The sequence below is a fragment of the Candoia aspera genome, chromosome 3 (assembly GCF_035149785.1).
Source record: "Candoia aspera isolate rCanAsp1 chromosome 3, rCanAsp1.hap2, whole genome shotgun sequence".
NCBI lineage: Eukaryota > Metazoa > Chordata > Lepidosauria > Squamata > Boidae > Candoia > Candoia aspera.
Genome location: NC_086155.1, coordinates 67,833,910 through 67,847,158, shown reverse-complemented (window position 1 = coordinate 67,847,158; position 13,249 = coordinate 67,833,910). Strand labels below are relative to the sequence as shown.

At 35.6% G+C, this 13,249-nt stretch overlaps 1 protein-coding gene across 3 annotated transcripts in view; it reads right to left on the bottom strand.

Moving 5' to 3' along the window:
- The window catches only part of FGGY (FGGY carbohydrate kinase domain containing), a 206,512-nt gene that overhangs the window by 25,299 nt on the left and 167,964 nt on the right, over positions 1-13,249 (bottom strand). Inside the window, exon 15 of one of the 3 annotated variants that reach the window (XR_010067580.1) lies at positions 809-890. The exons of the other annotated variants lie outside the window; for them this stretch is intronic. The gene's annotated coding sequence lies outside the window, so the exon portion shown is untranslated. The remainder of the gene's footprint in view (positions 1-808; positions 891-13,249) is intronic. 3 annotated transcript variants of the gene reach the window in all.

Below are 13,249 nucleotides of genomic sequence, written 5' to 3'. Positions count from 1 at the left end.
TAATGAATTGAGGGTCTGATGGTAGATTTCCTATAAATCCCTGTAAGTGGCTTATATTAAGCCCATCCATAAAGACAATCCACAGCTTTCTGCCTCTGCTATTATTGGCACTAGAGGATGGAAAGGTGAGTGGAATGTTCCCCTGAAGAGGTGGTGCCATAGTGTTGGCATGTTGTTTAATTCTGATTTGTATTATTTTGTTGTTTTTAACCCAATTTACTATAGTGGGGAATTTGCAAATCACACAAAGTTGTTTTATTGAGTGGCATATAAGGCTGAGAAACAAACAAACCTTTGAACATTCCAATGGTTATAGCAGTATTTCTCAACTTTTGCAACTTTAAGATGTGTGGACTTCAGCTCCCAGAATTCCCTAGCCAGCATTAGCGGCTAGGGAATTCTGTGAACTGAAGTCCACGCATCTTAAAAGTTGCAAAGGTTGAGAAACACTGGGTTATAGACTTGAACTCAGCCATCTGAAACAATAGAATTTATGCAACATCCTCATATACAGCTGTTTTTCTTCAAACCTATCCTCAGTGAGGCAGTACATTATGGCTTGTAGATCTTAAGAGAGGATCTATAAACAGGAATCCTATCTCTTCTATTTTTGTAACCGCTGTCTCTACGAGTTTCTACTTACATTTTACAGACCTCTTTGTATTTCTTATACCTATTAGACACAGCACAAGGTTGTGGGAAATCATCTAAGATAAAAGATGTTGCATATTAGCTTTACTTCTTAATTTGCTTTGAAAAAAAATTGAGACATTGAAAATACCCTGGAAAATATTAATTATAACCATACCAAACTTGCTTTTTATGCTGAGATCATTGCTTCAGCAGAATTCTTGTAGGCATGTAGAAGCATTTCAGAATATCATCTGCATCTATGCCAAAAAAACAAAAGGAGGACATTTACAATTGAAAGCTGACCAAGTAAGGGGCAGTAGGAATTGTGTGAACGTGCAGCATGAAGGATTTTGAATGCTGGGAAGATATTTCTGCTGTGGCATATGACAGGTCTCTCACAAACGCATGACATCGGCGGAGTCTAGAAACCTGTCCCTTGCATCCTCATTTAACTTGGTATCAGGTTCCTTAGCTCCCAACAGTGAGGAAGAATTCACTACGCCTAGCACATTAACCAAGGTACTTTACAACAGGTGATTATTAGTACAATTGTTCATGTGTATGCCAGACTTAGGTTCGTTTCTTTATTAAAGTTATATTTCTGTTATGGGGATATCTGATTTAAAGTATATTATTTTAATGCAGAACCTTTTGCCCAACACAACAAATAATAATAGAAATTCTCCTCCCTGTCCACATCATTTAATGTATATTTTGAAAGTAAAGCAAATACAAATTGCAGTTTTCCTGTGATGCCAATGATTTATAGATTATTTTATTAAATGTCTTATTACATTTTACTGAAGTCTCATTACAGGACAAATGGGGAAACTAGCTCCAGGAAGATTACTCCCTCAGTAAAACCTGCTATTACTCCCTTCAGTAAAACCTGCTAGTGTACTCAAGATATAGATTTTTCGAAAGCTGTTTTCAAAAATTCCATACTATAGACCTCTCCTGCCATTTAATAAAAGGTAGTATTTAAGTAGGTCAAGTATCTGTCTATAATTTTACAAGGAGATGGGAACTACCAGTATAACCTGAAGCTAGTATAAAAATAGCATTAAGAAAAAAAAAGTTATTTGTATGTCATTAGCAGACACCCTAACTGAATGTAATGGTCCTATGATGACAACTCATTCAAAATTTTATTTGACCCCAGCATGAGCATTCTATCCTGCTCTACTACAGTTCCTACCATTTTATGTTCAAATGCTTGGACATTCTTTCATACACTGTAGTCAAATAGCTCTCTCTGAAAAGACATATATAATAAATGATTAGGAAGACAATTAAACAAATGGAACTAATTAAACCTTCAGTGGCTTCTTCTTATGAAGGTGCTACTTTCATGTTACAACCAGTATTCAAAAGAGAGAATGCCAGCGTGCTTGGGGATCTGGCAATGGTGGGGAGCTCTTACACTGGCTTTGTTGAGCTTGATGCAAGGATGGACTTTGGCTGCTGACCATGTTAATTTTTGTTTTTTAAGTGATTTCTGATTATTTATATGTTTCTATATTGGTTATTAACTTTTTTTATTGGATTGTTGTTTTTAACTGTTGTAAGCCTCCCAGAGTCACTTGGGAGGTGAGATGGGCAGCCATACAAATCGAATAAACAAACAAACAAATAAATAACAGTTTCAGGGGAACTCCAGCAATATTGGATTGTATTGTATTCCCTGTATTCTCAACTGCTATGTCATTAACAGTATGTACACACATGCACACACTCACACATACAGAATCTGTTTTAGGACTACACAATTAATGAATATTAGAGAGTGTAAAAAGTAAATAAAATGACCTCGATGGAGGTATGCAGGAACCATTACCTAGCCAAAAGGGGCTGAAGCATTATTTAAGTCCAGAACTAGAAGATAACATTCAGAAGCAGCACAGGCAGATGCTTCCCTAATACACTGAAGATGGAGGAGAAGGTACAGCACAATCAGATTTGCAAGATTCTGTTATTGTATCCAATCTCAATAAAAGTAGTTTTAGCCTTTCTGTGGAGTTGATTTCCTGGTCTAGTCTACCTAGTGGGGCTGACCAAAAGTCAGAGCCACTGGATAGACTCAATATTCAAAGAGATTCACTTTAGCGCTATTGAACAATCTAATCCTATACATTTTTACTCAGAAATAAATTCACTGAGATTGACAGGGATTGCTCAGGATTAAAACTTCAGTGATTATGATACTAGTCTAGAACTGCTGTCTATTCCTAGTTAAATCATACTGTAATAGTAATTGGCATCCCAATTCTTGTTATTATTTTAAAATATTTAAATTTTTTCCACCACTTCTGAATTGTGAATGACTAGTCAACTCAATCTGTTGCATCAATTCCCAATCTCACTTTTCTTCAATTAGCAACAATGAAAGCCAGTGTGGTATTGTAGTTAAAATATTAGTTTGCACCAGGAAGACCCAAGTTTAAGTCTGCCTTAAACTTAAACTTCAAAAGCAAGGGCATTTCTTTAAAAAAGATGCATAATAATAATGGAAACCAACAATGGTTGTAGGCATTTTGTGAAACTTGTATTAGTATGTAAAATAGCCCTGAAAACTTCAAATATTCCAGTTTTAGACTTTTGAGAACTGAGTATAAATTCCCTATTTTACCGACATCTTTAACACCTTTAATGAAAATACAGATCATTCGGCTGGGCTGATTCTTTTCATGGCCATAACTTGGAAGAACATTAGCTAAGTGGCATCTTATGTGATGAAAGAAGTACTGAATAACTTTATCCTACATGCTACCTAGAAGTCCACTTAGAGATACTTTTGTAATAGCTTATATCGGTACCTGGTTGCTCCAGAACTAAGCACTCATTCTCAAAGTCTTTAGCACAGTTAAAAGCAGCTGTGTATAGTCATTTCTTCTATTTCAGCTTCTCTATGTTCCTTTCTCTGTACCTGAGTAGCAGTGGCAGGTGTCACTTGTCTTAGTACGAACAATAGACTGAGTCCTAAAGCTAGAGCAAGAAATTAAAAGTCACTGGGAGGCCTCCCATGCTTTTAATACTGTCACATTATAGCACTTATTGTGAGAAACTCTGGGTTGCTTTAATTACTGAAGCCCAGTTTATCTTCCCACTTGCAAGACTTTGTGTTAGTACAAACTTTATGTTAAACTTCCAGTGAGATCTAGATACTTAGTGGGGTGAAAGAGTGATTCGTGTAGGTATAGTAGCATCTGGGGAAATTTGTAGAACTCATAGAAAACATAAAAAGCATTTCTTGTGTTAGTGGAAGGCAAACTCCTCTTGGCTTTCTTTACAATACCTTTTTACACAGTCTTTTGTATTATTTTGATTGTTCCTAATAAAGACATTACTCAACTATGTATTTAAATTCAATGTAGTTTTTGTGGATTTGCACATGTAGAGGATGGCTGGCAGCAGAAGCTAATAATCTTATGCTGTTTCACAGGAAATGAAATTATGGAGTGTCATTCCTATTAAGATTCATTTTCCTGTCTCTATCAAGCCCTCAGTGTTTGAGGTGCCCCTACAATATCTCCAAATTTTGCCTAGAAAAGAGATGGCGAGGAACAGAATGATAATTCCCGTGTTAAACTAAACCAAAACTTGAAAGTGTTAGAATTTCTAAATTGGAGATTTGTATTTCAGTTTATTAAATTCTAATTCTAATCTGTGTACTTTTTCATATCTTTCTCTATTTGACTATATAGCACATACCACTGGCTTGAAGAAAACATCAAGACAATGAAGAAATAATTATATTAATTCTGTATTTTGGGGCTGAAATGCTTCTGAATGACATGAGTACTAATATGAATAATTAGAACTGATTAGTTGATCACAATGTTTTATAGGTCTCCCCCAATATCTTAGAAACATCCCAGATTTATACATTGTATGTTTGATTTCAAACAATGAAAGAATAATCTTCTGTATAAGTATTTATTTGTAATAAATCAGCACACATTAAAAATAAAAAATTAGATGTTTTCACTCATGTAAACATTTTGTTCCTAATGAAACTTACATTAATTTTTTCCTAAGCTTATTTTAAACAATAGTGATAAGTTTTAAAATGAGTTTTTTTGGAATAGGTTTTTTGGTTTTTCTGGAATAGGAAATGTTATACTATATCAAACTAATTGAAGTGGATATAATTTTTTTTTATTATGTTTTTAGATAGAATAGAACTGCCATCTAAAGTTCACAAACAGAGAAAAAAAACTTCGGAGCATATAGATGAAGAGCAAACATGGACCATGTAGCTAACCATCAAAGATCTGCAATGAATAATGGAGAAGAAATTATTTTTGGCAATGGGATCTAGGAGGCAATCCCTTTCACATAGCACAGAAAAAACTTTTCTGTGCAGTTTTTGGGTGGAATAAAATAACTTCCTTTCTTAGCCTTAATGCAGTGTTTACCTCTTTGTTTCCCGTTCACTTCTTAGTGCCATGAACAGAAAGCTGCACAGTCTATTATGAACAGCTTGATATTTCCAATGCACAATTAGCTGCACAGTCTACTTTAGGTGGCTGTTAATTGTTGGTCCGGATGTCCAGCTTATGGCAGGTGCTGCTATAGCTAGATCTTGAGATAATAGAAAAATTCTGAAATACAATTTTTATAAAATAAGAGTTTCTTAATGAGCAAACAGTGGTACAGTAAAAGTAGGAAGGGATCCAGTGGGGCAAGAGAAAGACTGTGGCATTACAGAAGAGGTACTGACAAAAACAATTTCAGTTCTGCATTCTTACTGGAGCTGTTAAAATTAACCTAATGCTTTAAAGTCACTCTAAAACAGTGTGTTTGGCAACAGGTTTATACGAAGCTAACCACAATCATCTACTGTTCAGTATTTATGAGGAAGGGCAATATTAACAGCAAAGTTCATATGCGGAATTTTCATTATTATCTGAACTTCCAGCCTATGTACATAGCATAAAATGAAGAGCATGCATTTGCATAACCCCAGCCCACATCACTAAAGTAAGAATACCAGTCAATCTTAGGTTGCAAAGACAATGTTCTCATAAGTTCAGTGATCTACTGGATTTCCAATTAATACTAAATAAAGATCACTAAATTCATAACATCCAACATATTTCAGTTGTCACCTCATCATGTGCCGAAGAAAGTGACAGACGGCGGGTAAAAGTAGTGAAGTCTAAAATTGGTAGGTTTGCTAACTTTCTGATCTCAATAACCCACAACTATTGGTAATATTACAGCTCTAGCATGACTGCTGTTCTAATTAATGCTTATGTTGCATTACCAAAACAGCATGTGAAGTAATCATACTGCCAGCTTCATCTACCCATCCAAAGGCTCTGATTGTACCAGTTTTACATCAATGGCTATTTAACATTTATCAGCTGCTACCATCTAACCAAATCTTTTAGGTGAGTTTGTGAATATTTAGATCACAGACCTACATCTATATGCTCAATTCTGTAACTGGAAGTTTCACAGTTAGAGAGGCATGTTTTTTGTCCATGACACAGGTAATACTGGATCCTATAAGCAAAGGTCTTTAATTGCATTGAGAACCCTGACTGTTTTATCTTGGCACTCAAGAAATAACTTGGATGAAAACTTACTTTTACAAATAATTTGTGTGATATTTGTCTCAGCATCTCTCATGTCTTTCAGTTATTTTAAAGGTACTATCTGTAATGTCATTTGTACCATCTTCACATCACAAAATATCACCCTTATTTGATAGCCACCATATTTAAGTTTAATTGCAATATGTATTTCTTCTTTAGACAACGTTCTTAGCATTGCAATTCTATTAATACAATTTGAAGCAAGGCAAACTGAACATCTTCAACCTATTTTGACACTAAATGTTTCAAGTAACAAAAGAGACACTGAACACTCTTTAAAACAAGAAATGCTGTGTGCAAATTTTAAATTCAGATACAATGTGAATAGATATGGGAATAATATTTATCTTCTATCCTGCAAAAGTAATCCTGCTATTTAATAGGCCTGTCCAGAGTTTAAATTAAGGGCATTTCTATATGGGACCAGTTCCATTCCCTAAGTATTCCAAGCTGTTTTGAAGCCAGCTATGATCATCTTGAAATTTGCTGACTCAACGTGACACAATTACTCAGATAACCATGAGTAACCCATTGGCACATTCTACCAACTTACAGAAGAGCACAACATAAATTATCATATGGCTTCTGCCAACAACAATATTAAAATCTCATAACATGAGGAAAATTTTAAAATCATTAATGTCATCCAATCCTCCACTGACATTTTCAGAACTGGTGTGCATTTAAGTTGAGTGAAAAGTGGGCCATCCACAAGCCTTGGCATTACAAAATAAATAAAAATACAAATCAATAAATATTACTTGTTTAAAAGATGGTCACAACTTAAAAACTGGAAAAATTAACACATTATATTTCGAAGTGCACTTCAAATATTGTTCCACAGGTGGAGCTGCTACAAAATTAATAGAAAAATTATCTACTTTACTGAAAATACAGGGGGAAAAACCAATGGTGAACTTCTTTTTCATACATTATACTAAAAGTAGGAATATTATTCTGTCCACGGGCTTCAAGATATGTTGCATCTTCAAGGCAATTAATCTTCCTGTTCCCCACAGCTAAATGCCTGTTCACATCATAAAAGAGAACAGATATCATTTACCAGCAATGTTCAGCTCATCTTTCCTTCCTCACTTCTCTTGTAACCTAATCTATGAGAAGTTAACAGACAGGTCGTAAGCTATTTTCTGCCAATGAATGAAAGTCACTTGGACAAGTATGTTTTTTTAAGAAATGTATCATCCTTCATAGCAGCGAAGATATTTTGTGAGATTAGAATGGTCAGGAACTTATAACACTGGAGAAGTAAGTTAAAGATATCAAATGTGTTTAATGGATTGATCCCAATTAAGCTTAAATACAATTAAACCTTGGCTTAGTTTTGAATAAATCTACCCAAACTCAGGTTGTAAACTGTGAAAATGGTGAAGACTAATTCTCAGATTAATTTTTACTTTCTATGACAAATGTAGGGGAAGAGGGAGGAAATTGGCCAGGATTTAGATAATTTAGGTCTCATCCTGAAACAACAGAGTTATCTTGCCATCTCAGCCAGCTAATACCTAGAGTGTTTTTTTCTACTTCCGAGTCTCCTTTTCTTTCATATGCAGCTTTTGCAGTCATTTTGCAACATATCTTGTGAGCGACTTGCAACCTTCCCTGCTGGCTTCCCCAATGACTTTGCTTGTGGGAAGCCAGCAGGGAAGGTCGCAAATGGTGATCACATGATTGCGGGATGCTGCAACTGCCTAAGTGAAAGCCGGTTGCCAAGTGCCCAAATCGTGATCATGTGACTGCGGGGGTGCTGTGACTGCTGGAACTTCAAAGACCGGTTGCAAGCACCACTAGTTCAGCACCGTCATAACTTTGAATGGCCACTGAATGAGTGGTCATAACCCAAGGACTATCTGTATGTAATCAAAGATTAAAAAGGGATTATAAATGGGAAAAATGTGCAATTTTTACACTTACATGGAAGTCTCATCACTGGATACATTTCAGTGAATGTCATTTCCCTGGAAAAGTTGGAAACACCTTCAGAAGAGCAAGGGCCTTTCATTTACCAGCTGCCAGGAGAAACTCTGCATATACAACCTATTATGTGTACAGCACAGCTCATAAACTGAAGTTTAAAGGATGATGTCTGTTTGCTTGTTTAAATATACAGTACAAGCCATCATAAAATCATTTCTTTTTCATAGCAAATTTTTATGGGTAAGGGAGAAGTAAACTGGCTGATTCATCATTCGGGGAGAGGATTTGCATGTTAATTAAAATTCTATCTGAATCTGCTTATCCTGTTTGCAATGCTGAATTAGAGTCTTTTCTGGCAGTCTTCTCAGCTTTAACACTTACATAGTGGTCAGGCGCAACATGGTCCTTTCTATTTTAGGAAAAACCACCCTCATTATATTAATCCCAATAGAGATGGGTAAGATTTTACTTTATTTTATTTTATTTAAAAGGTTTATCAAACTTTGCAGTTTCTTCAGAAATAATTAATGAACTTGGAAGAAAATGAAACTGCCAAATTTATCCATCACAACCAGCCACCTGCCACAGAGGCTTGTCTTCTGTGACTCCCTCCTTTTGTTACTCCCAGGCTACACTGTGAATTCAGTAAAATGGGATGCTCTCTGGTCCCTCTATGAAAACACTGTAATAGATCCAATGAAAGGTCATGTGGAAACCAACAATGTTTTTTTCACACTATTACAATATTGTTTGTTTTACTGATCAGTTTAGCTTGAGACCGTCTTCTGTAAGGATGCTTAGAATACCTGCCTAATCTTAGAGCCCTCATTTGTGATAAAGGAGAGAAACATTCAAGACAGCCAATGTCTTCATGAAATTAGCTTGCTGAAATAGGTCCTAGTGGTTCAGACTGTTGGTATCATATCCTCAGATGAAATAACCATCATGTCCTTTGAAAAAAAAGTCATTAAAAAAACCCTAGGCATTTCAGACAGCTAGCACAGTGACTACATGTGTTTCCTTACAGAACACTCTGATCTCCCATACTGGCATAGCAAGAGTTCAGATCCCAGATGGGAAATTAATGCGGTGGATTGAGTTTCCAACTCTCTAGCACATGTTTTGAAGTTTCTCTTCCACTTAGCTGGAGGGAAGGGCTGCCGTGCTTTTCAATTTGCCCGCAATACAGCACACATAATTAAGGAAGACATGCTCTAGGAAAAGGAGACAGTTAATTTGGAGGAGCTATAAAAGAACCCAGGTTATCTTGCTCTACCTTCACTTTTATAATTACACAATTTCTCCAGCAATTCAAAAAATGGCTTTAATTGTACGATTAGAAAGGAATTATGTCTGCCTAGAGAATTTGGTCTGCGTACAAAATATGTGGATTTTGAATAGCTTAGTTTTAAAAACAAGAACCACTGTCTTCCCAGTATGCTTCAAAGAGATAAAAATAATACAGCATAATTACTTTAATGTAAATAACCTTTAGTACATACATACCCATCACTCTTTCAGAGTCAGCAATGTAGTACAGATTGCAAGAAATAATATAGCAAAGAAATCAGAGGTTTGAGAGAAGAAACATAACTAAATCTTGTTTATGCAAAACCATTCTATATTCCTTCATACTTTTCTATTTCTTGCAAACCACCCTTGATTCCACCACATCCACCACATTGATTCCACTGCTTCATACGCTGCTGTTAGATCTTCAGACTATCCACCTCTGTCTTTCTGAGGATCTTACCAACACCAAACATGATTCTTTTGGTCTTCCCCTTCCTCTTGACTCATTCTTCTTTCATGTATTTACTTAGTTTTTTACTTTATGCTTTGCTATATTACTGTAAACCTCCTTGAGTCATGTGAAAGAGGTGGTATGATTTTTTGTATGTATATATAAACAAATACTATGATTCAATCTTCATTTATCTCCCTGTAAGATCTTAATATACTTCTCTCATATTGGCCACTCACTTTTGTATTGAATTCACATGCATTCAGCACACATTCATACTTCAAAACAGCCCTATTTCTTGTTTTACTGTAAACACTTAAATACCCATTTCACCTGCATTCAACTCATATGCTTCTCCTGACATACTTAACTCTCATTTGATATAACGAAGTGGATAGAAGTATGCACTTGTAGACAACTGTTTCTGGTTCTTTCAACAAAGATTCTCCATTTCCTCATCATTAGTGGACATTGTACCAAGGCACACAAATAGATGCATTTGCTCTAGTTTTTCACCACTTGTATGTAAGTTGCAGTTGTTTATTCCATTTTTCCTGTGTCAAACAAGCTACCTTAGTCTTGTTTGATCTGATTTTCAGATCCAGACTCCTCACTGCATCATATAATCTACCTTACATTAGAAGTAAATAATTTGAGTTCTCACCCAGTAACACAGACTCAGCTGCATAAAAAAGTTATGTATATGCAATCACTAGTATTCCTCATACATTTATCCATACATTAAACAACTAAAGGGACTATCTCATCCCCTTGTCTTACTTCCCTGCTCAATGTTGAATCACTCACTAAATATTCCATTTATTCTCACACATAGTTTACTTCCAGTACATACCACTGTTATCACATCTAGCAAACGAACTTCAGCTCCATAGTTGTGCAAAATGTTCAGTAATTCAAGCCTATTCACTTTCTCATATACTTCCTTAAATAAACAAATGTGCAATAAAACTTTCTTTCTCACATTCATACATTTCTCAATGATCTGCTGAGCAGAAATAAAACTGCTCTGCACACCCCCTGCCTAGCATAAAAATGCAGTGCTGTTCACAAACTTAGTTCATTGTCACCTCTTGTACCCTTCAATCAGAGCTCTGCCAAACACCTTCCCAGACACACTTAACAAGCTAATCCCCTTTCATATAAGGGAACAATAACAGCATTCTTCCAAACATCAGGGACAGATGTGCTCTTCCCACACACGTTAAACGAGTCACACAGCCACTCCATAAGCAAGCCACATCCATATTTTGACATTTCTCATTATACATTCTCCACCTGCAGATGTATCGTTTTTCAACATTCTCACAGCATTTATGACTTCCTTTTCAACATTTTCACTAACATTAATAGCATTTGTTTCAGTTTTACTTTTTGACATATCACAGTATAAATCTCTAAGGTATTTTGAGTTTCATTCCCTTTAGTTTCATCCCAAACCATTTCATCATTTTTGTTTTTAATTCCATTCACTCTGCAGAGGATCTTTGTTTAGTTTTCTTCACCCACTTCCAAAACAAATTTTTATTTCCATCAATATTGCTCTGTACTTTCACTATCTATTTTAATCTTAACTATTAATGATAATCTTTTGTGTCCAAAATATTAAAATATATCCTTCATGTATATTTTGATGGGATTACTGACATTATTTTATTCAACTGCAATGATCTTAATTTGTATACTTTTTAATAATAGCAATAAGTATATCTCCATCTGCAAATGATTTATAGTATCTATAAACAGGATAACTGAATAGTTTTATTCCAAAACCTCATTTCCAGTATTTTATTTGGGATTAAGGACAGCTCTCATCATTGCTGAAGGAAACACTATTATTTTGTACCAGTTTCCTAAAATGAATATAGCTGGTCCTCATTTAGTGACAATTGGGACCATCAACTTGGTCATTAAGCAAAGTGGTCACCAAGTGAAACTGCAACTGTACTTACCGCTCAGAGTCCCTCCTTGTGGGGAGATGGGCAGTAGTACAGATTTGAGACTGACTGACTGACTGACTAAATAAATAAATAAGTAAATAAATCTTATTTCAGCTTTCCTTTGCTTTACAGACTTGCAAAGGTTGTAAATGCAGGCATTGGTCACAAAGTTACTTTTTCATCACTGTCATAACTGCAAATGGTCACTGTCCAAGTCAGTCACTAAATGAGGACTACCTGTATATGTACTGTAAGCATTGTACTGGCATTCTTGCACATCTTAAGCATGGCAATTATATATAGGAATCATATTCAGTGATAATTCTCAGACACATATAGGAGTGGCCCTGATGTCACATACTTATTTCCTGCAATAAACATGTAATGTGTAAATCTACTTTCAGTATGCTCAGCACAAGGTGATTATGTTACCCCAGGAATGAAAGCCGGCTGGGTGTCCTTGGGCCAGTCGCTCCCTCTCAGCCCAACTCACCTCACAGGGTTGTTGTTGCAGGGAAAAGAGGAGGAGGAAGGCATATTAGGTATGTTCACCACCTTATTTATAAAAAAAATAATAAAGGCGGGATAGAAAATAAATAAGTAAATAAATAAATGTATGTATGTATGTATGTATGAAAGAGCATACTTTGAAGTCCCTGTTCATATGTAAAGCTACGACTTAGGAAGGAAGTTTCTGCTGAATTTTCTTTCATATGTGAGCTGTGCAAATGCAAACTTTTCTCTTCCCACTTTCAAACACATGTCCCTCTCCCCCATATGCCTAAATTTCAGATTATAGGCTGCTTAAAATCAGATACACAATTTCAATTTGAAAATGTGCACACTTTTGAAGATGTTTCACTTCAGCAATGAGGATATTTTTAAATAAACATACTTACGATTAGGATGTGTGTATCCGTGCTTTAGCTATTCAGCTTCTTGTTGCCACATTTAAGTGATCATATAAATTGCCAAAATCTGAAAAGGGCTTGCTTTAAAACTAGAGAATGACTAAAAAAAACGTAGACTAAAATTAACTGAATTAAACTAATATAAACCAGAATCTGGACTGATGGGCTATCATTAAACCAACTCTGGGAAACAAACTCTGCAGCAAGTGGGAGATCGAACGGACTCCTGACATGCCTAGCTGACAACTTTATCATCCAAAAGGTGGAAGAGGGAACTAGAGGGTCAGCTATACTGGACTTAATACTTACTAATAGAGATGAAATGGTTGAGGGAGTGGAAGTTGTAGGAACTTTGAGAGAGAGTGACCATGTCATATTAGGATGCACCATAATGCAGGCAAGGGTAACTGAATTTATGTATGTATGTATGTATGTATGTCTCAAATTTGTACTACTACCCATCTC